Raw genomic sequence first — 23,525 nt, forward strand, 5'->3', positions numbered from 1 at the left:
AAAAAACTTGGTAATTGTCTTTGTATTTCTTTGTAGTCATTTTATGCTGAATTTCTAGGACTGAGTTTTAGAGGCTGATCTCAAATTCCCTCACCTATGCTAGGCCAAATACAAGTAAATTATACCACAAACCTAATAAATCCATTTTTAAAAAAATTTTTTAGCAGTTAGAGGGAGTTTGCTGTTTTTAAATGTTCTTTGAAGTAGATAATTACTTTATGATCTAAGCTACCAAGGCAAATCTCTTCTTATACACATATAATCTCAATACTGTCCCCCCAGTAGTTTACACTGCCTATAAATCCACAGGATAATTCTGTTCATTTTTGTTAGAAAATCTGTAGAGTGGTTGATATGTTGGACTAAGGCGGTCAGACCTTGAGTTCCCATTTCTAGGAAGAAACAGCAGAGAGAGACTGCTCTACAGAAATACTCGGAAGAAGACAGGAGCCAGTGTTAGAGTTTTCCTTAAGGAAGGGAATAATAGTGAGACACCTATAGAGAAATCAATAGCCTAATGAGTAAATGAAGAGCTGATTCAAATAATCAAAAAAACAATTGTGAATAGACAGAAAATGTCTATAGTCAAAAAAGTTTCTGACGTACAGTCTGAAGAATGCTAAACATAGCCTTGAAAATGTTGCATAATCATGTGTCTAATAAAAATTTATAGTTGATTTTAGATTACTCTGGGGTTTATATTTTTATTTTCTGATTTCCAGTAGAGATTTATATTAGAAATAACTTCACCACTTACAGTAGAAAGGAGCAAGCAAAGAAAGGAGAGAGCAAAGGCCTATTCCCCCATTTTCCAGCCAACTTTTGCATAACCAACCTCAGAATATCACTAAAATGGAACATTTTTTCTCCCTTCAAGGGAAGAAGAAAAATATATTTTTACATGTTTTCTCCATATGAAGGAAAATTTGTGCTCTGCCATCACCTCTAAAAGAATTAATATGAATTGTTGAAAGTCCTGAAAAATAATACAGTCGATATTTTTAAAATCTTTTTAATTCTGATATCCAGCTACCATACTTGAGGCACCAAAAGATCCTACCTGAATTCAGCTGCTGAAGAAAATCTGTGAGGTCTACAAAATATCCTATTCTAGAAGATACAAGGAAAGGCAGAGGCAATCCATCCATCATTCCCCATAGCTTTAAAGATTTGATAATATTTGACACTGAGGTTATGACACTACTAGGGGATATAATCAAACATTTGGAAGAGTGATTTACCTCACCCAGTGCTTATTTTCACTGCTTAACTGCATCTCATGACATCTCTGATCATAAGTCACAAGTCAAATAAAAGCCCTGGAGACATCGAACATCTGAGATTAGAGAGATCAGAAGCATCTGTGATGTACCAAATATCAAGCAATACTGTATATTCGATTGATTGTGAAACTTAGTTCACTTTAGTGAAGTTTCTGTTGCATTTCCTTCTCCTCAGGATTTATGTCCTTATTTGCATGTTGGTGGTCTCTGAGTCAGAAGAAAGACTCATTAAACAGGTATGGAAATGTAGCCACTTTAAAATGGAACTACAGAAGTTCACTCTAAACCTGCTTGCATAATCTGTAAAGATAATTCTGCAGACCATGCTCAGAATAAGGCTGATTATTTTTATATATTAAATATTCTTTGAGCATAACAATATGATAATTCAAATAGCATGTCAAGCTCTTTCTAGTCTCATTGTCTCTTTCTCAATAAGAATAATAAACTCAGATTTGGCCCATCAATGGGTTATGTAAACCTTGTCTGAATATTCAAAGCACTCCACCAACGTCAAATTTAAGAGGCTAGGTGGCACTTCATGAAGAGAATTAACATAAAATATAGGTGAATGAGAAAAGTCTGGACAAAGATGTGTCTCGTGGGAGAATATTGGATACATGACAAGAATTAAAAAAAAAGGTATGTTTTGTTTGTTTTTCCCTGTAGGGTAAATTCTGAAGGCAAATCAAGGGTGTTTGGTTTCTGCTTTTTAAAGGAAGAATCATGGTGGGGAAGAAGCAGTGGTTTATCTCTTTTCTAACTGTAAAAATGGCTTCCCAAACAAATGGATTGACTCAAACGTCAATCTGATAAATACACTGAAATTACTTTTTAGCTTAAACTTTTCAATGCTAATTTATTCGCCTTTTCTCTCACAGATCAATTGCATGTCTCGTTTTTCTCTGCTATTTAATTAGATTTGGGCTTCTCAGCCTGCACAGAAGAGAAAGAAAGATAGCTAAACTGGGCTGGCAGAACAGAAGGGGCATTCAGTACAGCTGTGTCAGAGTCTGGAGTTTCATCCCTTGTCAGATTTTCTTTCTGTGTATTTGTACAGACTGAGGTTGATCTCTAAATGCTAAATTAGCTCCAGCAGAAGACAAAGCTGACTGTAGCAACAGCAGAATGAGAGCTCCCAAATTTATTGAAATGGAAGTTCCTATTTGTAAAGGAGAGACTATTTCCTTGGAATTCTCTTGGAAGCCTTACAGTGATGGAAATGGAAACAAAATGTAGTATAACCTTTTGGAGGTAGGAAAACCTTTTTAAAGGGACAGCACTTCAAAAGACCTTAAGAATATGGTCATGGGTAAATCTTTCCAAACAGGAAAAGATATATTACACAAAGATAAACTGCAAGAATAATTACGTATAGTTACTTTGAACAAAAATATTAGCAAAATAGTTCTTTTGGCACACTGATGGGAAAAAAAGCCTGATTCAGAAGATAAGAATAGAATGAGAATTGCCAGGGCTTTTACTTGGGTTCTTAATCAGAAAGAGTAAACCTTTCTGTCACCCAGAAAGCAGTTTTAGGAGATATTTACTATTCACTTTGAAACAAGCCACCAATATAACACAACCAATAGAAGAATATAACACAACCAATAAATCAACAGATAAGCACTTCCTTCCCATTCCATCAGGAAAGCAATTCTACCATTGGGTATCAGGTCTGTAACATTCTCAGACACTGCTTTTGGTTTCTATCAATAACATCTTAACCAAGATAAACTTGTTTCATATGCCCAGGAAATAGCCACCTCTCCATTTTCTGATGACTGTTTTTACCAAGTTACATATAAGCAAAGGTCTGTTTCAACCTCAGGAGACAAAAGTTCTGCTCATTTAGGTGCTTGGAGCTGTGAAGCAGGTAGATTAGGTGTAGCACACAAAATGAATTCTTGAAGGCATCACCAGCTAAGGACAAATGTTAGTCATTAGAAAAGCCTACAGCCTGGTTCAAAGAATGACTTCAGACATTCTCTGCTGACAGCCTCATCAGCTGATAGCAAAGAAAAGTTGCTCACAGAAGAAGAAATCAGAACCCAACCATGAAGCAATGCCAGTAAGTCAAAATTTCTCTAATGACCCTTTCATCCATCCATAATACAAGTTTCCAAGTTAGTGGCTGGAATTTTGTGGACTGCAAGAGAGGGAATTCAAGTGTTGTTAGGTTTAATTTTCTTTACCTGTGTGGCCTAGATGTTCGTGTCTTGCCTTAGCACTGTTGGTGCAGAATGATAGAGATCAGACCTTTTAATTAGTCATATAAATCTTGGATTGCTTCTGGAGATGTTTCTATTAAGTTCTCCACTAAATGTGCTGGATGAACCAAGGCCCACCCCTATAAATATGGTGACATACTTAGCCATGTAATTAATTTACTGCAGAACACGGTTGATTGACAAAGGTCCTGTTGGGATAACTGCTTTAGGCTGTATAACTTGGAAAACAACATCTTTTGTACATTTTCTGCAATTGTATGTACACTTTGCTTCTTTTGATTCATACATCCATCAAAAGTAATGCCTAAAAGGCTCCTTTGTTGACATTGCCAACTTAATTAATCAAGTCTTGTTGATTTTTTATTCCTGGAAGTACTGCCCCAAAAAAAAAAAATTAATCTTTCAGTTACAGATGTTTGCTCTCTCAATGTCACAGCAATAACTTCTTCACACTTTCAGCAAGCCAGCACTTTGGAACAGTGCTGCAAACTTTGATTTGAAACATAATAATGAACTTTATATATACTATATTTTTTCTACAATTTTCAGATTTTTTCCACCATTTAGAACTTTCCTGAAATTCCTTCTGGATCACCTGAAGTTGAACTCATATTGTATTGCCATTTCTAGCAACAGGCCACAGGTTTTATACTGGGATTGTTGCCCCTGGAATCAAGGTCTGTAAGGCTTAATTTGTCTGAAATTGTTTTGACCTGTCTGCCTCTTTTTTCTAGTATTTTTAGGTGTAGCAGATATATTTTTTTTTTTAACAAACAGATAGCTAAACCTAACTTATTTTACTTTTGATGATCTATGTGTGGTATAACCATAGTTTTATAAAAACAGTAATAAGAAGTAATTATTTTGCAGAATGAAATATTTATGATGATGACATAATGCTGGAGTTTAGAGGAATATGGGCAGGGGAACTGAATTGGGAACACAACGATGCAGTGTAAAGGGGTTATGCACATAGGGTGACAAGAAAATGGGCACAGACTGGGACTGGAAATCTGGCAACTGGAAGGCTAAAAAGAACTTGGCAATGGTGACTTAAATGCATTTAAAGAAATAAAGGCATGAAGCTGGGGAAAAAAATAGATTTAGGGATAACAAAGAGAATAAAACAAGCTATCTAACATATATAAAAAACATAGTGAAAATTCAGACATAACATAAACTTCAAGACTAGAGACAGAAAAGCAAGGTGTAGAGTGTGCAGTGTTTGTCAGCAAGTAAATAAATATTTCAGTAAGTAAGTAAAAGTTCCCAAATGGATTCCAGAGTAAAGAAGAAGAAACTGTCATTAGAAACTATCATTCTCCCAACAATGTTTTGGCTTCTGACAACTAACTTCACATCCCTCACACACAACAGAATTAAATCATTCATCTTAGTACCCAGAAGAGCACTGGAAATTTGACACTATCACCAGCATAAAAACAAAGAAAAAAACCCAAAACTGGTGACACTATATCTGAAGTGCTTTGTCCAGTTCTGAGTTACTCAGTACAAGAGGCACATGCACTGAGAGACAGGACTGAGTCTGGCCAACTAACATGAAGGTGCCACCTCTCCAGTCAGGAAGGGATGTGAGAGCTGGGACTGTTCAGCCTGGGTAAGGTTCAGGAGGACCTTACAAATGTGCATAAGTACCTCATAAGGGGAGCAAAGACAGAGCCAGAATCCTCTCACTGGTGCCCATCAACAGAACAAAAGACAACAGGCATAAATTGAAATGCAGAAAAGTGCCTTTAAATGCAAGAAAAATCTTCACAATGAAGGAGGGAAACACTGGCACAGGTTCCCCTGAGAGATTATTGAGTTTCCATTCTTTGACTTAGCCAACACCCAACTGGATATGGCCACGAGCAACCTGCTGCAGTGCTTTGAGTTCAGGTGTTGGACTTAGTGATATTTATGGGCACCTTACTACCTCAACCATCCTGTGATTCTGTAATTATTTAATTAATTCTTGTCTTTCTATTTTACTTTTTTTTTTATTTATTTTTCTGAGTTACATCTAGACAAATAATTCATTGATGAAACTGTTAAGATTTCAAATACACTGGCAACAAATTCATCTACATATGAGGTACATAACAAGATTTTGAGCATAACACTTGTTATTCAAAAAGTACCATCAACAGATACCAAAGTTTTTAGGTAGTGTCTGTGCAAGCCTAGCCAGCCTATTCACCGAGACAGCTCACTTCTTCAGGGGCTGTATATATCACCACTTCACTTCTACAGAGTGATTAAATCTTCTTTTTGAAGGGTTACATCTTATATTATTGAAGGTCAGCCCAGTCAAATAGACTGTTCCAGCTCTAATGCAATTTGACTAGCTAGCAAAGAGGTTTTAGGGAGTTCAATACCCTTATTCACAACTAAGAACAATCATGGTTGTTCCCAGGGTACAGCAATAACTGGAGCATATAAGTTTTCCGTTGTACATGCAGTAGCCACAGCTATCAGAGTGCGTGGGATTTTTTGTGGGAGGGCTTTTTTGTTTAATTGGTTTTTTGTTTGTTTGTGCGAATTCTTGCTTTATTTACTGGGCATGAAACGTTTTAGTATTCCACTTTATGTTCTACAGGTTTTTCCCTGTTGATGACTTTCTCTGTTAGCAGTAATAGTCCCTTAGCCTGGAAAACATTAATATTGATTATCATGAACCAGCTCTGAGTTGCTCTGGTTGTTGCTTTTGGCCAGAAGGTTGGATGACACTGAAAGATTTCATTGGATCCTCAGTGGAAGAGTAAACACAGAAGAAGATGAGAAAATTTTAATGACACAGAAAGAACAGAAAGACCTCACTGAACAGGAAAAAAACCCAACAATAATTTCCAAAGCCTAAATGAGAGAGAATATTTTAATAGAAAATCTTGTGTCCTGTGTAATAGAAGTCAAAGGTGTCCAACCAATTTCTTTTTCAGGTTTATACAGATCTCAGATATGAAAAGCTCTCTATGACATGTTCTGGTCTAGAGGTGTTTTGTTGTGAACTAGCATTAGCCTCAAAGTGACGGTGATGTATAATTCCTGTGACATACTAATATAATTCCCTTGGCAGGAAAAGAAAAAAAAAAAAAAGAGACAAGGTAATGAGGGTGAAAGAAGAGATGCAAATACTTATCATAGAATCATAGAAAGTTATGGATTGGAAGGGACCTCAAAAGATCATCTAACCCAACCATATTCTGGAAAAAGTTTTTAATTGTTCCACTATTATTTTTATATCTTTTTTTTTTTTTATTAATGTTTCATGCATGTAGTTTAGGTTACAGTTCACATTTTATATTCAGTAGCAAAATGGATATTTTTCTCTACATATACACATATAAATAGAAAAAACACATAAGAAGACTTTTTTAAGAGATATGATGCTGTGCAATTTAGCACTGATTTTATACCTTGGTATTTCAATCAGCAAATAAACACCAAAAATCTGTCTCACAAAGGAGGAATCACAACATTTTCTTTCAACTAAGAGGGCCAAGTCCTATCTGGTTTCAAATACAGCAAGACAGCAAAGTTTGCCATTTATATTGTCATGGAACTAAAAGCAGCTGGAGTGGAAAATACACTGAGAATCGGAATAGTTCTTGCATTTAGTGAAATGTTACATGAGTACAGCTAATAGCAGCAATAGGCAAGGATATCAGCTTTAATTTCTTTCACTACTGGCAATTTTGTCTCATCTCATTAAAGGGAGTGCAGTCTTTTTGCTCCCCTGTCCTTCTCTTGTAGCTATCACACAGGAACTCCATGATGAGGGTCATACTCTGATCAATCAACATCAGTTACTGCTGCTCCTAACTGCAGAAATAGTATATCACATCTCCTGTCTTCCTGGAAATTAAAGTGGATCCTGCTTGTGATATTCATACAACAGATTAAAAGATAATGTAATACTTCTGTTAACTTGCAACTTCTTTCAGCTCTTCAGCATGGGAATTATCCCCAGTTCAACTCTTTTACATAGAATAGAATACAGCAAGAGTAGTTTTAGTAGTAGCATTAAGGAAACAAAGACAAAATCAAAGCATGAAAACTGGTGGACCACATGCTGAACAGGGTCTTCCCTAGAGCTGGCCAAATGAAAAGAGATTCAACACAGTGTCTGCTTTACCAGATTTCTGATTAGAGCCCTTGAGTTAGACAGCTGTCCAGCGGTGCTATTCCCTGGCATACAAGCCCACATCATACTGCTAGCTGTCTATACTTTTCAAAATTAGATGACCTCAGTAAACAGACTATTTCAAACAGCCCCCAGTCTTTCCAAGTACTGGAAACAGTTACAGTCATCAGTGCAGGTAGCAGAGATTAAAGTGTATAGGAAAATTACCTGGCATCTCTTCCCTGATTCACTTAGTTACTATAAGAATGATTGATTACTTTCAGAGGACAGGTACCTAACTGAGCTGATTGGCTGTATTACAATATCCCAGGGCTTAGAGCAGTAAAGCTGTGCCCTAGACTGCCTAAATTCTTTTTGCTATTTCAGAGAGAATAGCTTTTCCTTTTTCTGTCTGCAGAAGCCCATAACACCATAAAGATAGAAATTCTGAAGGTAGAACTTAGCTGTAGCCTGCACTTCTCTCAATGGTAAAAAGTGATAAAGTTATATATGCCAAGCTGTCTGTTTCATATAGATGGCACAGAAATCCATAGGTTTTGAAACTTGTAAGAGATGTGCAAGAAATATCATCAATTTTAACAAAGACTCACATTTTTGCATCTCAATTTGGAGAATCTTACATATGTTTAAAGCCAGTGAAATCAGTAAATGAAACTGAAAATCTGGCTTCAAATTTCTGTCATGATATAATGAGACTGCACTGTAATGCCAGGGACACTGCAGCTTCACAGTGCACACATTCAAGCACAAGTTCTGTGAGGAAGGGCTGAAGGAGCTGGGGTTGTTCAGTCTGGAGAAGAGGAGGCTCAGGGGAGACCTCATCAGTCTCTACAGCTCCCTGAATGGAGGGTGTAGCCGGGGGGGGGGTGTGTCAGTCTCTTCTCCGAGGCAGCTATCAGTAAGACAAGAGGGCATGGACTTAAGCCCTGCCAGGAGAGGTTTAGGTTAAGTATTAGGAAGAAATTCTTCACACAGAGGGTTATCAGACATTGGACTGGGCTGCCCAGGGAGGTGGTGGATTCTCCATCCCTGGAGGTTTTTAAGAAGAGACTGATGTGGCACTCAGTGCCATGGTCTGGTAACCATAGTGGTAGTGGTTCAAGGGTTGGACTTGGTGATCTCAGAGGTCCTTTCCAACCTGTCTGATTCCGTGATTCTGTGACACTATGAACCACACGCTTTCAAATATGTGGGGTGAGTAATCTGAGCTGAATAATTCTGTGAATTATGCTTACATGCTTGGTGAGGTTCTTTCTGAAAATAAGAACCACTAGGAGATTAATTACTTTTCCCTACTTCCCTAGTCCCTCCTGTAGACTTTTTGAGTTCAACACATCAAAAAAATAGCCAGACTAAAAGATAACAATAACAAATAACCCACAATCTCCACACATCCATGAACTGTCTACAAATTACACCTATAGAATTCCTTCAATTTTTAACATGCCTGATACTTGTCATATTGTGGCAGTGAATCAGTAACCCCTTCTCATCTTACCCCAGAGACGCAGATATATTTAAAAAGTTGGTAGATTGTCAATCATAGAATCATAGAATCATAGAATTAGCCGGGTTGGAAGGGACCTCAGAGATCATCTAGTCCAACCCTTGACCCACCGGAGCAGTTGCTAGACCATGGCACTGAGTGCCACATCCAGTCTTTTTTTAAATGTCTCCAGGGACGGAGAATCTACCACCTCACCGGGCAGTCCATTCCATAGCCTAATCACCCTCTCTGTGAAGAAATTCTTTCTAATATCTAACCTAAACCTCCCCTGGCACAACTTAAGACTGTGTCCTCTTGTCTTGTTGAAGGTCGTTTGTGAAAAGAGTCCAGTTCCCAACTGGCTACACCCTCCTTTCAGGTAGTTGTAGACAGCAATGAGGTCTCCCCTGAGCCTCCTCTTCTTCAGGCTGAACAGCCCCAGCTCTCTCAGCCTCTCCTCATAGGGCCTGTGCTCAAGTCCCTTCACCAGCCTGGTTGCCCTCCTTTGGACCTGTTCCAGGACCTCTACATCCTTCTTAAACTGAGGGGCCCAGAACTGGACACAGTACTTGAGGTGTGGCCTCACGAGGGCTGAGTACAGGGGAAGAATCACCTCCCTGGACCTGCTGGTGACGCTGTTCCGGATACAGGCCAGGATGCCATTGGCCTTCTTGGCCACCTGGGCACACTGCTGGCTCATGTTCAGCTTCTTGTCAATCCAGACTCCCAGGTCCCTTTCTGCCTGGCTGCTCTCCAGCCACTCTGTCCCCAGCCTGTAGCGCTGCATGGGGTTGTTGTGGCCAAGGTCCTGAATCAGTTACCAACCTATGCTTAAGACTTTTGCCATTGCATTTCTTCAGACAACTGAGTCTGCATTTGGAGCACTCTGAGGACTACTTATATCATATCAAATAAGCACTGTAATCACTGTGATTACAGTGAAAAAAAGGAAAGACATACTTCCCAAGGCCATTTTAGTAGCATACCTTGGTACAGTCCTCAGGTCTCTAGCCTCACTTTAAAAGGGATTCAAAATGGTAAGTCCCAGTTGGAGACAGACCCCTCTGGCATTCTCAGAAATTCTGCTTAGTTTCTCAGAAATGAAGAAAATTGTTTCAACTACAAGCATTTCCTCTCTGCTTTCCTGTGGCTAAATCAGGAGGCATCTCATTGAGTGAAATGACACTCCCATGCTTATGTGTCTAATTACTGACAAGGCCTCAGGCAGGGGTGGGATGTATCTAAAAACTAGGTTTTGCTATCAGAAATTCCTCTGGGGATCTTAACCTTAGCGCCTGCAGCTGCCTGCTTCATGACACATCTTCACAGAAACACCTCTGGATTTCAGCAGAACATGCCCCAAGACAGCCTGGCAAACTAGAGTTTCATAACAAGTGTTCCCGGATTAAAAATTATTCTTATTATATGATTCTTATTACAAACTGAAAACAGAAATGACAGTACCAAACAATTTTTAATATGGTCGAGTATGAGTCATGGCCTGCTCCAATTTGGGAGCACACTGGAACTATCCATTTGAGGTAGACAAATTGGATATTCCATATGGAAGATTGATATAATAAAGCAGATTTCTTTTCTGATATAATAAAGCTTTCTAATATTGCAGTCACAGTTGAACTTACTTGAATTTTCTTAAGTATTGAAAAAATTATTGAAAGCCTGAATGAATGCAAAAAAGCACTATCATTCCCTATCAGATGGTTGCTAACACTATGACAGATATATTGAGCAGAGATAATTACCAAGGGACAGGATTTTATTTTTTTTTTGTGCATGTTTGTACATACAATGATTATCATGTATAAGAAAGAGGATACAAGGGAATAACATACTACTTCCCCTTGCAAACGTTTGTGAGTCATATTGCAAGAAAAAAATTTCTTTTTACACACGTACATAAAACCACCACTTAGTATGTAAATTCAGTATGCCAAGCTTTAACTTAACTCCATTATCCAAAAACACTTCAACAGAAGTGCCCCAGGTAAATGACGTGAGGGTGCAGATATCTGACTTCCCCTCTATTCATATAAATACCAATATAAATAGTTTATTAAAATGGGAGTAATCATGAACTAGAAAAATCTAGTTTATGAACAAATTATTAACCAAAGGGACTGTCTTAGTGTAGCTTTAACTATGCAGAAAATCTACCTAGCTACCAAACTAAGATTTCTGAGCTGGCAAAATAAATCAGAATGAATATCTAATTAATGTTTGATTGAAGCTTATAATTACTGTCCATCGTTCCCATGTCTCTCAGCTCATAAGCCTCCTTTTTTCCTCGCACAAGTATGAAAGTTCTAAAGTCTTTAAAAAGTCTTAAAAAAAACCCAAACAACAATAAACAAACAAACAAAATCCCACAAAGGTGGTCAAGCTTAGAGAAAAACCTTTTTCAACCTCCTTATCAGGAACATCTTGGATGCTTTGTTTTATCTCATCTTTAGAGTAGAGCTGTAATTTAATTTTTTTTCTCTTTCACCAGCTTATCTCAATACTCCATGAAAAATATCAAACTAAATTTTAACCTTTTATGTTTATTTCTAGAATTTAATATGCTTGTTAACTCTAATTAAAACAACTTTATACTCTAATATTCTTTTTTTGATGCTTTTTATAATTTTGTTCTTTTAGCTGTAATTCTGCTTCAGAATCCAGATCTCTGTTAGAAGTAAAGTAATTGACCACCATTATTCAAAAATAATCACTTGGAAAACCCAGACATCAAGTCCTCTAAGAAAAAAAAACATAAGACAAAAAATGAAAGAAAAAATGCTTTCTGGAGAATTATCCTTAATATTCCAATGTGATTATATTCTGAATTCCCTGAATTCTCTGCAACTGTAAGAAATACCAAAAATTCCAAAAATTTACTTTTATGGAGTATAAACTAAGAGCATTATAACTCCAGAAATTAGGGCTTAATAAGAAACACTAATATCATGAAGCAGTAGCTTAACTATTTAGAACCATTTCAAAAAATATTAAATTTCACTGATTTTATTCACTGGTATTTTTACATAATTATTATAAAATACTTCACAGAGTATTCTTTGAATATATTTTTGTTTACTATATTATAAAATACATTTATGTTGGTTTTATTTTATTCATTAATTGTTAGAGTGTTTGATCCAGAACTATTGAGACTAACAGCAAAAAGCAACTCATGAGACAAAAGCAGAATTCAAGATCCCATTCTTGGCAAGATTTTGTCTGGATAATATTAATGCTTCCCAGGGGCAAAAAGTCCTGTTTCTTTAAATATCCATATACACCTGAGCTGCTGAACTGTTATCTTAAGCCTGTGCTTCAGGAGAATTCAAAACCTGCATTTTACCTCCAGCATGCTCAGGCATATCAGGTACCCTGAGCACAGATTTGCAGTTTGGCACCACACTAAAGGCATGGGGGCCACCATTTAATTTTAAAACATCAGGAGTGAGCACACCAGTTGAAGGCAGTAGAGGTTTAATCCACTTCTCTTTGAGAAGACTCATATCAATTGCTCCATTCCATCAGAAGGAAAACCCTGAGGAAAATAACACCATAATAATGGATAACACTTCTTCCTAATAAAACAGTTCAATTGCTTTTGACATAAAATTAATGTAGGCTTGTAGCGGGAGGAGCCATTCTTGCTCCTGAAGCTCGACGAGCTGCTGGTCTCTTCCAGGACTCCAGCCACCACACAGCGCTTCCAGGGTAGAAGTGTAGCGGGAAGAGCCTTTCTTGCTCCAGAGGCTCGACAAGCTGCTGGCCTCTCCATGCCTCACACCAGAGTGAGCTGAGCTGCCTTCTGTGGGTGTGTGTCCCACCTTTATTGGCCCCCTGGTCTTGCTCATGCCCAATAGGGGCCTGTCCTAATCAGGCACAGGTGGACTCACACCCACTCTTTGGCAACTCAAGGCACCTGGCTGACAATGTTTCTCTACATAGACTTTTAATGTAGACATAAAATAATGTAGGCAAGGACATTAACAATGCCCCTCCCTGAATGATTTCAAGACCAGGTTGGATGGGGCTTTGAGCAACCTGGTTTAGTAGGAGGTGTCCCTGCCCATGGCAGGGGGATGGAAATATATGATCCTGAAGTTCCCTTCCAATTCAAACCATTCTATGATTCTCTGATTTACCACTTTTAACTCACAATCAGAAGGTTCACATGTATGGCTCTAGATCTCTTTAAGAATATCTATGTAATTTTAAAAATGTGTCTTACACTTGAAAATAAAACCCTTGGGGTTTTAGTGGCCCCTAGTTGTTATCCGTATATATAGTCTGCAATATTCACTCTGCAATGCAAAATAATTGCCAAATGGAAGCAAGCAGTAATTATTTTCTCATTAAATTAGTAGTTCAAAGGACATTAGTAATTACATTACATATTTTAGCTACATCAGGTAAATTATAAGAAAGGCAAATTACTAGAATGCTTCTTCTATAATCAAGAATAATATTATTTGTTGACAGTGTTTATTAGTATCAAAACCACATCCATTGAACAACCACAGCACTACTGACAAATTATATTCATATTGGTATTGATCACATTTGTTATTAAATGTGACAATAGTAATATTAGTGTTAATTACGAGTATTGTTTTGCATTTACATAGTGCTTTACAAACAGATATTTAAATACCTTAGTCCAGATTTATTCCCTTCGTAAATCCAGTAATATTCAACATAATTAGTCCAGCATTTACTTCTAAGAATTCACCATCAGGTGAAGCAAGACAAAAACTGTGCAAATAATTCTGCCCAAAGGTGATCTGAGGAATTAATGGAGAAAATGGGAATTTAAAAATAAGTCCTCAAAGTATTGTGAGATTAGGAAGGAAAAGGACAAAAAGGGAGAAGCTTATAAAATAAAAAATAAATAAAGGATAGAGGAAAGAGAAGCCAGAAGCTAATTACTGCCACTTCATGTAAACACTTAGCTCCAGCAAATGGCAGGTTATTTTAGTTCATTCATTCCCCCATGTATTCACTATATGCTGAATACACAGAAACACAAAAGTTGTTGACATGCAGCAGCTTCTCAACAAATTAGTTGTGTTCATTACTTTAGTTGTCCTGTATCTTGTATTTATGTCTGGCCTTTCTGGTCCTTCATGCTGCAGATGACCCTGCAGCATGAACTGTGTGGCCATGCACAACTGGTAATCGATTCACTAAGTTAAGGTTCTGCTAAGATAACATTTACTGATTTCTCTACTGTGGACAGTTTCTTAAATCATTTATGTAACCAAGGAACAAATATGGCATTTGTTCAAATAAAACATCTGTTTTCCTCAGTTCATAGCATGTTTTAGAATATACTTCCCATTTCTCCCCTATAGATTCACATAATGGTAAAATATATATTTAGTTGGAAAGGATCTCTAATGACCATCCCCCTGCTGAAAGCAGAGCAACTTAAACAGGTGGCTCAGGGCCACATCCAGTGAGGTTTTCAATGTCTCCATAGGTGAAGACTACACAACACCTCTGTGCAACCTGCTCAAATGTTTGACCACCTGCACAATAAGCAATTTTCTACCTCTTAAGTTTTTTCTGTGTTCCACCTTCTGTCTGCTGCCCCTTGTCTTTCTGCTGTGCACATATGGTAAGAGTCTGACCCTGTATTCCCTGTTGCCCCCTATTAGGAAGTTATAGGCAACAGTAAGGTCGCCCACTGACCTGTTTTTCTCAAGGCTGGAGACAACCAGGTCTCACAATCCCTCCTTGTACTTGAAGTGCTGCAGTTCCCTAATCAGATTGCTGACCTCAGTATGTCAATGCCTTTCTCGTACTGGAAAGACCCAAATTGGACACTGTACTCAAATATAGTTTCACAAGCCCTGAATAGATGGAAGTAATCGCTTGCCTTGACCTGCTGTCTTTACTCTTGTTGCCTAATTTGAGGGTGGCTGCCTTTGCCACAAGGGCACACTGTTGACCTATCTTAAATTTCTTGTCCACTGGGGCCCTCACGTCCTTTTCTACAAAATAATTTTATTTCCCAGATACTCAGGTGCTTGCCTTAGCTGACCTTCATAAAGTTTGAGCTGGGTAGTTTCTCTAGCCTGTAGAGATTCCACTGAATAACAACCCTGCCCACAATTTTATAATATGTTCCTCCTGGTTTGGTATAACACACAAGCTTGCTGATCATGCTTCTGCTTCTAGAAAGAGTGTGATCTGGTAGATACATCTCCTGCTCTTTTGCACTGAACAGAGGAGACGCCATGGTTTTCAAGGCAATTTCCTAAGTGTTTTGACATTTTTTTCTCTGGCTGATTATCCCTTGTTCATTTTTGCTTACACTTATCTCTGCAGAACTCTGCTCTATTTTTAAGACCTCTTCTCCAGCACTGAAATGTTATGAATTTTAATTCAGTGCACTATAGATACTACCCAGGCTTCTATCTTCATCACTGTAATATTCCACCATCCAGACCATAAGGAAAATTTTGAAGAGATATATTCCTATCAAAACAGCCTCATTATACCTTTCCATTTTATTTTGATCCAACACAAATTACACTCCTGTTAAATTTTTCTAATCTATTTTGCATGCACCCTATATGTATGACAAGAGCATGCTTTCTTCTGGGAAGGTCATGACAGACAGTGCCCAAAGCTTCATTAAATTCAAAATAGAAGCTATCCATTCCCTTTCCCCTATTCACAAAGCCCATTATGCTACTGTGGAATAATATTAGTTTGATTTAGAAACACTAATTTTTGACAGATTTCCCCCGAGTGTTACTTATCCTGTTAGTTATCTTCCAGATGTCTTGAAATAATTGATGACTTGTTACAGAATTTTCAACAGCATGAGTTTAAATGATATTCTGGTCATTCTTAGTTTCCTCCTTTACTGAGCACTGGTGCAACAGATACCCTGTTTCCTTTCTTCCTCCAGGTCTTCTCAGATATTTGCATTAATGATTCTGAAACTGATCCAGCAATTACTTATTTGGGGATATGGTGGTTTGTAAAGTAGGTTTTTTATTCAGTGTTCTACAGCTCCTTATGTTTTAATATACTATATGCATCAACACTATTCTCTATAGTGTCTCTCTGAGGTTTATACCTTTTTTTTGTCAGATTAATACCATTACTTTGTCCCAATTTTTATCAGTGAAAACTAGGACCAGACCATCATGGTGAATCAAGAAAATTTCTGCTGAAGACAGTGAAATATACTGACCTAAATAACAACTCCTAGACTTCACTGCCAGTTTTGGAATCTAGTTGAGTGTTGTCATAAATAAAAGACATTTTCATGTAAAGATATTAAAAATTACTTTATTACAGCATCTTAATTAGCTCTATTCAAAAATTAAGCAATGCATGAAAAAGATAGATGATTTACATTTCATAAAATTTGGAAGTACATCCTATAACAAAAATTGGCTGTTGAATTTTTAGGCCTCTTACACAATTATTAGATAAATTGGTCTCTCAACCGTTCGAAAATGTCTGAGAGAAAATAGAAAATAGGTAATCATCCAAAATTCGCACAGAACTGGGTATTTCTAGGCAGTCATTTCATAGTGTTTTGAATTGAAAACTACACTGCCATGAGTAGAATTCATAACCAGGAAAGAAGTGTTTCTAAAGTTCTATATCCAGGCCGTTATTAAAACCAGTGGGGTTTTAAGTATTTTTAAGGGAGTATTTTCATTTGATTTTATTCTCCTTTTAGCACTGTAGTTAGAAATAAAATATCAAAAAGAATAAATGAGATTATTAGCTCTCTGTACACTTCCACCAATGCCAAGAACTTTCATATCTGTGTAAATATAAGTCAAGGAAAACAAAAACTACATGCCCCCTGAACTAAGTCTCAAGCAGATTAAAACAAACAAACAAAAAAAAAACCAAAAAAACAACAAATAACCCTCCACACATGAAAAAGCAAACCCAAACACAAATGAACGTGCAAATAAAACAACTGTGAGGGATAAAAAATGAAACAAAAGCATATGACTCAACTTGTACCAAAATTGCTAGGCTTCTTGGAGACATCTTTCATTTGTTCATTTGGAACTTCTGGCAAATTTTTGAATTGGAAGTGGCATCTATCTACATAGCAGAGTAATGCTTCCTTTACAGCCTGATTGTAAAATATCCATAAGAAATTAAGAGCTTGAGAAAGTCACCCTCTGTGCCATGGATGAGGCATGGTTTTATCCAAAAGTAAATCATGGATGCTGGTTACTCTTTACTATGTATTGAGCACCATGACCTAGATTACAGGCTTTGGAAGCAAACAGTTTACACTTCATGTAAGGAGACACTTGAATTTAAGAAGCACCACTTAGAGACATGGAAAATCCTGCAGGTGCAACACCCAGATATAGAATCATAGAAATACATAGGAGTTTGGGTTGGAAGGGACCTTTAAAGGTCATCTAGTTCAACCCCCCCTGCAATCAGCAGCAACACTGTCAACTAGATCAGGTTGCTCATAGCCCCATCCAACCTGACTCTGAATGATGGGGCACTTGCGACCTCCCTGAGCAACCTGTTCCAGTGTTTCACCATGGTCACGATAAAAAAATTTCTTCCTTATATCTAATCTAATTCTACCTTCTTTTAGTTTAAAACCTCTACCCTTTGTCTTACTTCAACAAGCTCTAGTAAAATTTTGTTCCCATATTTCTCTTCTATTGAAAGATAGAATAAGTTTTCTTTTCTCCAGGTTAAACAACCTAAGCTCTCAGCCTGTTGTAGGAGAGAGTCTCCAACCCTCTGATCTGGACTTGCTCCAACAGGTCCATGTCTCTCCTGCACTGAGAACTCCAGAACTTCAGGCAGTACTCCAGGTAAAGTTTCCCCAGAACAAAATAGAGGGTCAGAAACACCTCCCTTGACCTTCTTTCCACGCTTCTTTTGACACAGTCCAGGATATGATTGGCCTGCTGGGCTGTGAGTACACACTGCCAGCTCATGTCCATCAGTACCCCAGAGACAATTTGTTTGAGACAATCTCTCCACATCTATTTCCACAAGTATACTCTCAATCCCTTCATCTCCCAATCTGCATTGATACCAGGGGCTGGCTCAACCCATGTGGAGGATCTTGCACTTTACCTTGTTAAACCTCGTGTGGTTTGCATAGGCCCAATTCTCAAGTTTGTCCAAGTCCCAGGTTCTATATGCAGTAGAATATGTCCAAAAAACCAAACACGAGCTTAGAAATTTTAGAAGACAAATATTATTTCAGAAAGTACTCTGAGCTCCATAAGCTATATTCTTTTATATATTTCTAAGGTCACCCAGCCCTGAGACTGTAAAGATAATAGATCTTGACTGAGTTACAAATTCACAAAGGTTGTGTACTCATGAACCATGAAGCTCTTCTATGAGGAGTTAACATGAGTCATTGCAACTCCTGAACAGACAGTATAATCTAACTAACACTAAATGTGCTCCCAGCTCAATTTTTTTTCTTTCTCACTCGTATGTATTTATTGTAAAAAGTTGTGAAGGTCTCCAGATGGGAACTAATTCCATTCTCTGTCTGCCTAGTGAATATCCCTAGCCTATATCTACACTGCTCAACTTTTTTAACTCCCACAAAATATTTTTGCCAAAACTGTGACACTGTCATAGCTGGATTCAAATGAGACTCACAGAAAAGCATATAAATTCCTTTGTCAAGAAAAAACAGTTCCTAGACTGATATGTATGTCAAAAAAGGGTGCAAAAATGCTGTGCAGCCCTTACAACTCCCCAGCATCCAAATGCTAAATTGATTGTAATCATCATCCAAACACTTCACTGTCCAGCTTGAGTGAGTCAGTATTTACCAAGCCAGCAACAGATGGACACACATCTACATTCTCATTCCAAGCCTCAGCATAATCAAAAATGTAGAAGGCACAGTCATTTATCCACCTACTAGGATTAAACCACTATAAGCAATGAAATATCACTGTTATCTTCAAAACCCCAGCAAAAATGGATGTCCCTGCCCATGGAGGGAGGGTTGGAACTAGATCATCTTTCAGGTCCCTTCCAACCATATCCATTCTACAAAAAACTTTTGAACCCACCTTTTATCTTCTTGGTAAATATTTTCAAACAAGAATCAAGTTCCAATTTGTTGGCCTTCTATGAAAAAATTATGTAGTATGGAAGAAAATCTACATTTAAGTAGCAAGATTTTACTCTGGAAGTATTTACTTCTTTATGTTAACTGTAAGAGAGTTTAGGATAGCTGGAGCAAATCTGCAGTATGTACTGCAGTCTGTCAATCTTTTCTCTGAGAAACAATGAAGCTCTGAGAGGAAGGCCTTATAAAACTCCTGTCTCTTCTGTTTTAAAACCCAAAAAAGTTTTAATTGTAGCATGACCATTGTATTCCCAGTGGAAACCAGCAGCAGTTCTCTGATGATTTAGCCTAAGAGATGAAGTCTTTATTTGCCTACCAGTGCCCAAGAATAGACCAAGTGGAGTAGCACTGTGAAACGGTGAATAAGATGTTATTGGACATGCCTTTGATTAGAGATTTCAGTCACAGTCCTCTAGTTCAGTAGCCAAGAACTTTGAAGTTAAAAACCTTCATTTTAAAGGATTGCAGCATAGATCTAACTAGGTAAGGGCAATACTCTCCCAGGTAAGATAAAAGTAGAAAGAAAGCACAGTAAACTCCCAGTCAACAAATCTTACTCAGGAAATTCAGCACCCTGGAGTTGCTGAGGAGCCTTACAGAAGCTTACTCCAAAATGCCCTTTGTGAGAGCTGTCACCTTCCTTGTTATCAGCTCTGAGCCTCATATATCCCCACATACTACTCCTGGATTTAAAAAGTACAAACAGAAAGCAACATCTCACAACCACTTTATTATAGATAATCATAGAGAAAAATTTTCCTCAAAAGCTATAGTACAGAGTGAATCACAGGGTGTGTCAGTTAGGCACAGTTTCATCAGGAAGAAGACAGAAAGGTATCATCTGAAAGCTGGTCAGGTACTTGCCTGGAAGTGAGAAAGCTGCTGGACTCTACCCTCTGCCGTGCCTGCCTTACAGTGGGCACAGTCAGTTACAGGCATCAAAGATAAGCTTCACAGCATCATGACTCTGTTCCTGGGCCAAGACCCAAAAGTGGATCACAGCGAAGCCTGGAGGCAATTTTGGCATCAAGTTGAAAATTATCCCAACAGGCTGCCACCAGCTGAGTATTGCCAGCCTATGCAGCAAGACTGCTACTTTTTCTTCTCTCCATCTTCGACGTGCACCTTATGCTGAGTACTGCAGGACAGAACAGGCTTATTTAGCAGTGTCTGGATTGCAGCCAGCTTTTGTAGGGAAGCAAAATGAGGCAAGTATGGCAGAACTGCCATGATTTACCACATATGGTGGACAGTCATGGCACAACTAAATGCACATTTAATGTTTTTTACTCAAAAAGTGCAACAAAATACATGGTTTCCCAGAACATGTGAGATCAAAGTCTGCTCTGCTGTGGACCTCATGTCCTTGGTAAGTCTTTGTCTTTAAAGCCTTTGAATGATTTATTTATTTATGTCACAGGCTGAGGCACATCCAACATATTGTTTTAAAAGACTTAATGCATTATGAAATGCAGGAAACAACATATTGTGGGCTAGAAATATATGTTTGGGTATAGAATGTGAGGATTTGTGAATAAGTTACTTTTACTTACATCTTGTACGACCTCTTCAGGCCTTCCATTGAGTGCTGTTTAACAAAATGGCAAGACTCCTGGGACCTGAAAACATTGTCAGTGGCTATGGACTAGTAAAAACCCTAGCATATGAAGATGAGAGAGAAAAATCTTTAATATGTTACTCTAAGATCTCAAATAAATACTTATCCTGTGCATATGTTCTCCTCTTCCAGCGTTCTTTGACTGACCTTTTGCTTTTCTTAGCAACAGCAGAAAACTAGATCTGAAAGATTCCCAGATCACTGTCCTCCAGATATGTGCTCTGACGAGCAAATACCATCATCCTTACTGAGCTGCAGGCTTGAGTTTTGTTCTTGATTGACCCAGTCTATAATTGTGACTTGATTATTTACTTCATTCTGGAAAAAGAATAAATAACTGCTTTTGCAAGAGCAGCAAAGCAATTACAAATGGTTGAAACCACTTTCTTTTAAATATATTTCAATTTAAATTTGAAATACTTTTGCATAATTATATTCTCATACATTAGTAGCAGCATATTTCTTAGGTCTGATAAGTTAGGTAATAATGAATTTCCCCTTTTTTTCAAGGAGAAATTCATCTCCTTTCTATTTTACCTAAGCAAGTAATTCAGCAAAAGAAAATTGTATATTTCCATTGTAATCTGTGTTTAGTTATGCCTTTCAACTCGGGCATTAGTGTCAGAAATATATAGTTCAAAGTGACCATACATCTCAAGCTAAAGACAGTTAACATTGCTCATTAATATCACAGTGATGTCCATTCATTTTTAGATTATTAAAGTAGAAAGAGGAATGGCTAATACAGAGCTTCTTTTTTTAATAACTTGAGATAATAGCCACATGTTTTGAAGTCACAAAGTGGAACATCACCTTTTGTCAGTACAAATCACGGTGACTTAGATAGAGTTTTGCCTGAGAATTATTATGCACAAAAAAAAAAAATCCTTGTCATAGCTTTCAGGAAAATCTAGTTCAATCTCCTGGAGCACCTTTTCTCTGCAGTATTTAACACCTTGGTTTGTATGGATTTATTTTTTTTTTTAAGAGTTCCCTATAGTTACTATTTTGTCTGCTTTACCTGGAGTTTAAAAGGATAGTGTAAATAGCAGATTTAATTCTCTTTTGGAAAATACAATATTATGCTCAAGAGGGGAAAATGAAGCCTAAATTGCATGTAGACTGATGAGTTCTGGACCAGTTAATTACCATGGAGGAAAAAAGAAAATAACAACTTTAAGCTGTAATGGATAATCTAATAAAATTATCAGTATCTGTCAGACAGAAGAGCAAAATGCTAGAACTGACTAGACCAGGAATAGATCAGACAACCTGGGACCAAATTCTTCCACTGCACAATTCTGTGGTGTGTCTGTATCTTGAAAACCATGGGCAGTTCTAGTTCTCACTTCTCAAAAAGGAATATTGTAGTCTTAGATGATTCATAAAGAAAGTTGACAAACTTAATGAAAGATAGGTGTGATAGCAGCTAAGAACCTACACAGTCACTGACCCATCACCACCTGGATGAGGTTCAAAAGTACAGAAGCTGAAAACCCATGGGTCGAGATAAAGACAGTTTAGTATGCAAAGCAAAGCTGCTTGCACAAGGAAAGCAAAATAAGGAATTTATTGTTCAGCTGTCTCCAGGAAAGGAGAACCTCCACACACAATTATTACTTGAGAAATTAACCATTAATATCCCTCCCCTGTACTTTGTCTGCCCCAAAACTTTTTTGCTGAGTGTAACATCATACAGCTTGTATATGCTGTATAACATATGGGATAACACATGGGTCAGTTGGGGTTAGTCATCCCATCTGTGACCCCTCACAGCTTCTTTTCCATTTGCAGACTACTCAAAGGTGGGGAATCCTGAGAAACAGAAAGGCCTTGAAACTGTGTAAGCATTGCTGAGCAGTAACTAAAGAACAGGTAAGTTATCAACACTGTTTTGATCACAAATCCAAACTACAGCACCATGCAGGCTGCTATGAAGAAAATTAAAAATTAACTCTATCACAGCCAGAAAAAAAAAAATATCTTCAGTATAAGAAATGGCTATACAAAGTAAGCCATCGAATAAATTTTAATGATCAAGCAGATGATTCAAAACAAAGGAGGAACACTTTCACAACACACGTAATTAATATGTGGAATTATTTGCCATAGGTTGTTGTGGATTCCAAACATATTTATTGACTTAAAAATTTTTCAAAATCATAGAAGAAATATAAATCCATTTGTATTTAGTAAAGGCAAAAGTGACTTGACCAGATCTATGGAGGTGAAAGGAATATACTTGGGAAGAAAAACTCCCACATAATATTGTCACATAGATTTCCACTTTTTACTACTTTTGGATTCAAGACTCTTCCCACCTTTTGTATGCTGAAGACTTTAGTGTCCTTTAAAATTGTGAAGGAAGAATAAAAAATTAAAAAAAAAAAAAAAAGCTAGTGAAATACACATTTCAATGACCTTTTAAAACAGAGAAGGGGGTTTCTTTCTCACCTATTAAACCCATTAGTCTGCAAACTGACCCAGATCAGGAGCAAACATGTTCATGCTGTTCCTTTTCCTCTGTCTCCCTTTCTCTGTGGAAATATCAGCTTGCTATCATTTTTGTTTTCACATAGTTACCTAGAGCTAATAGGAATTATGCTCTTGCAAAGCCTAGATGAG

Source organism: Calypte anna, chromosome 1 (assembly GCF_003957555.1).
Source record: "Calypte anna isolate BGI_N300 chromosome 1, bCalAnn1_v1.p, whole genome shotgun sequence".
NCBI classification, from domain to species: domain Eukaryota; kingdom Metazoa; phylum Chordata; class Aves; order Apodiformes; family Trochilidae; genus Calypte; species Calypte anna.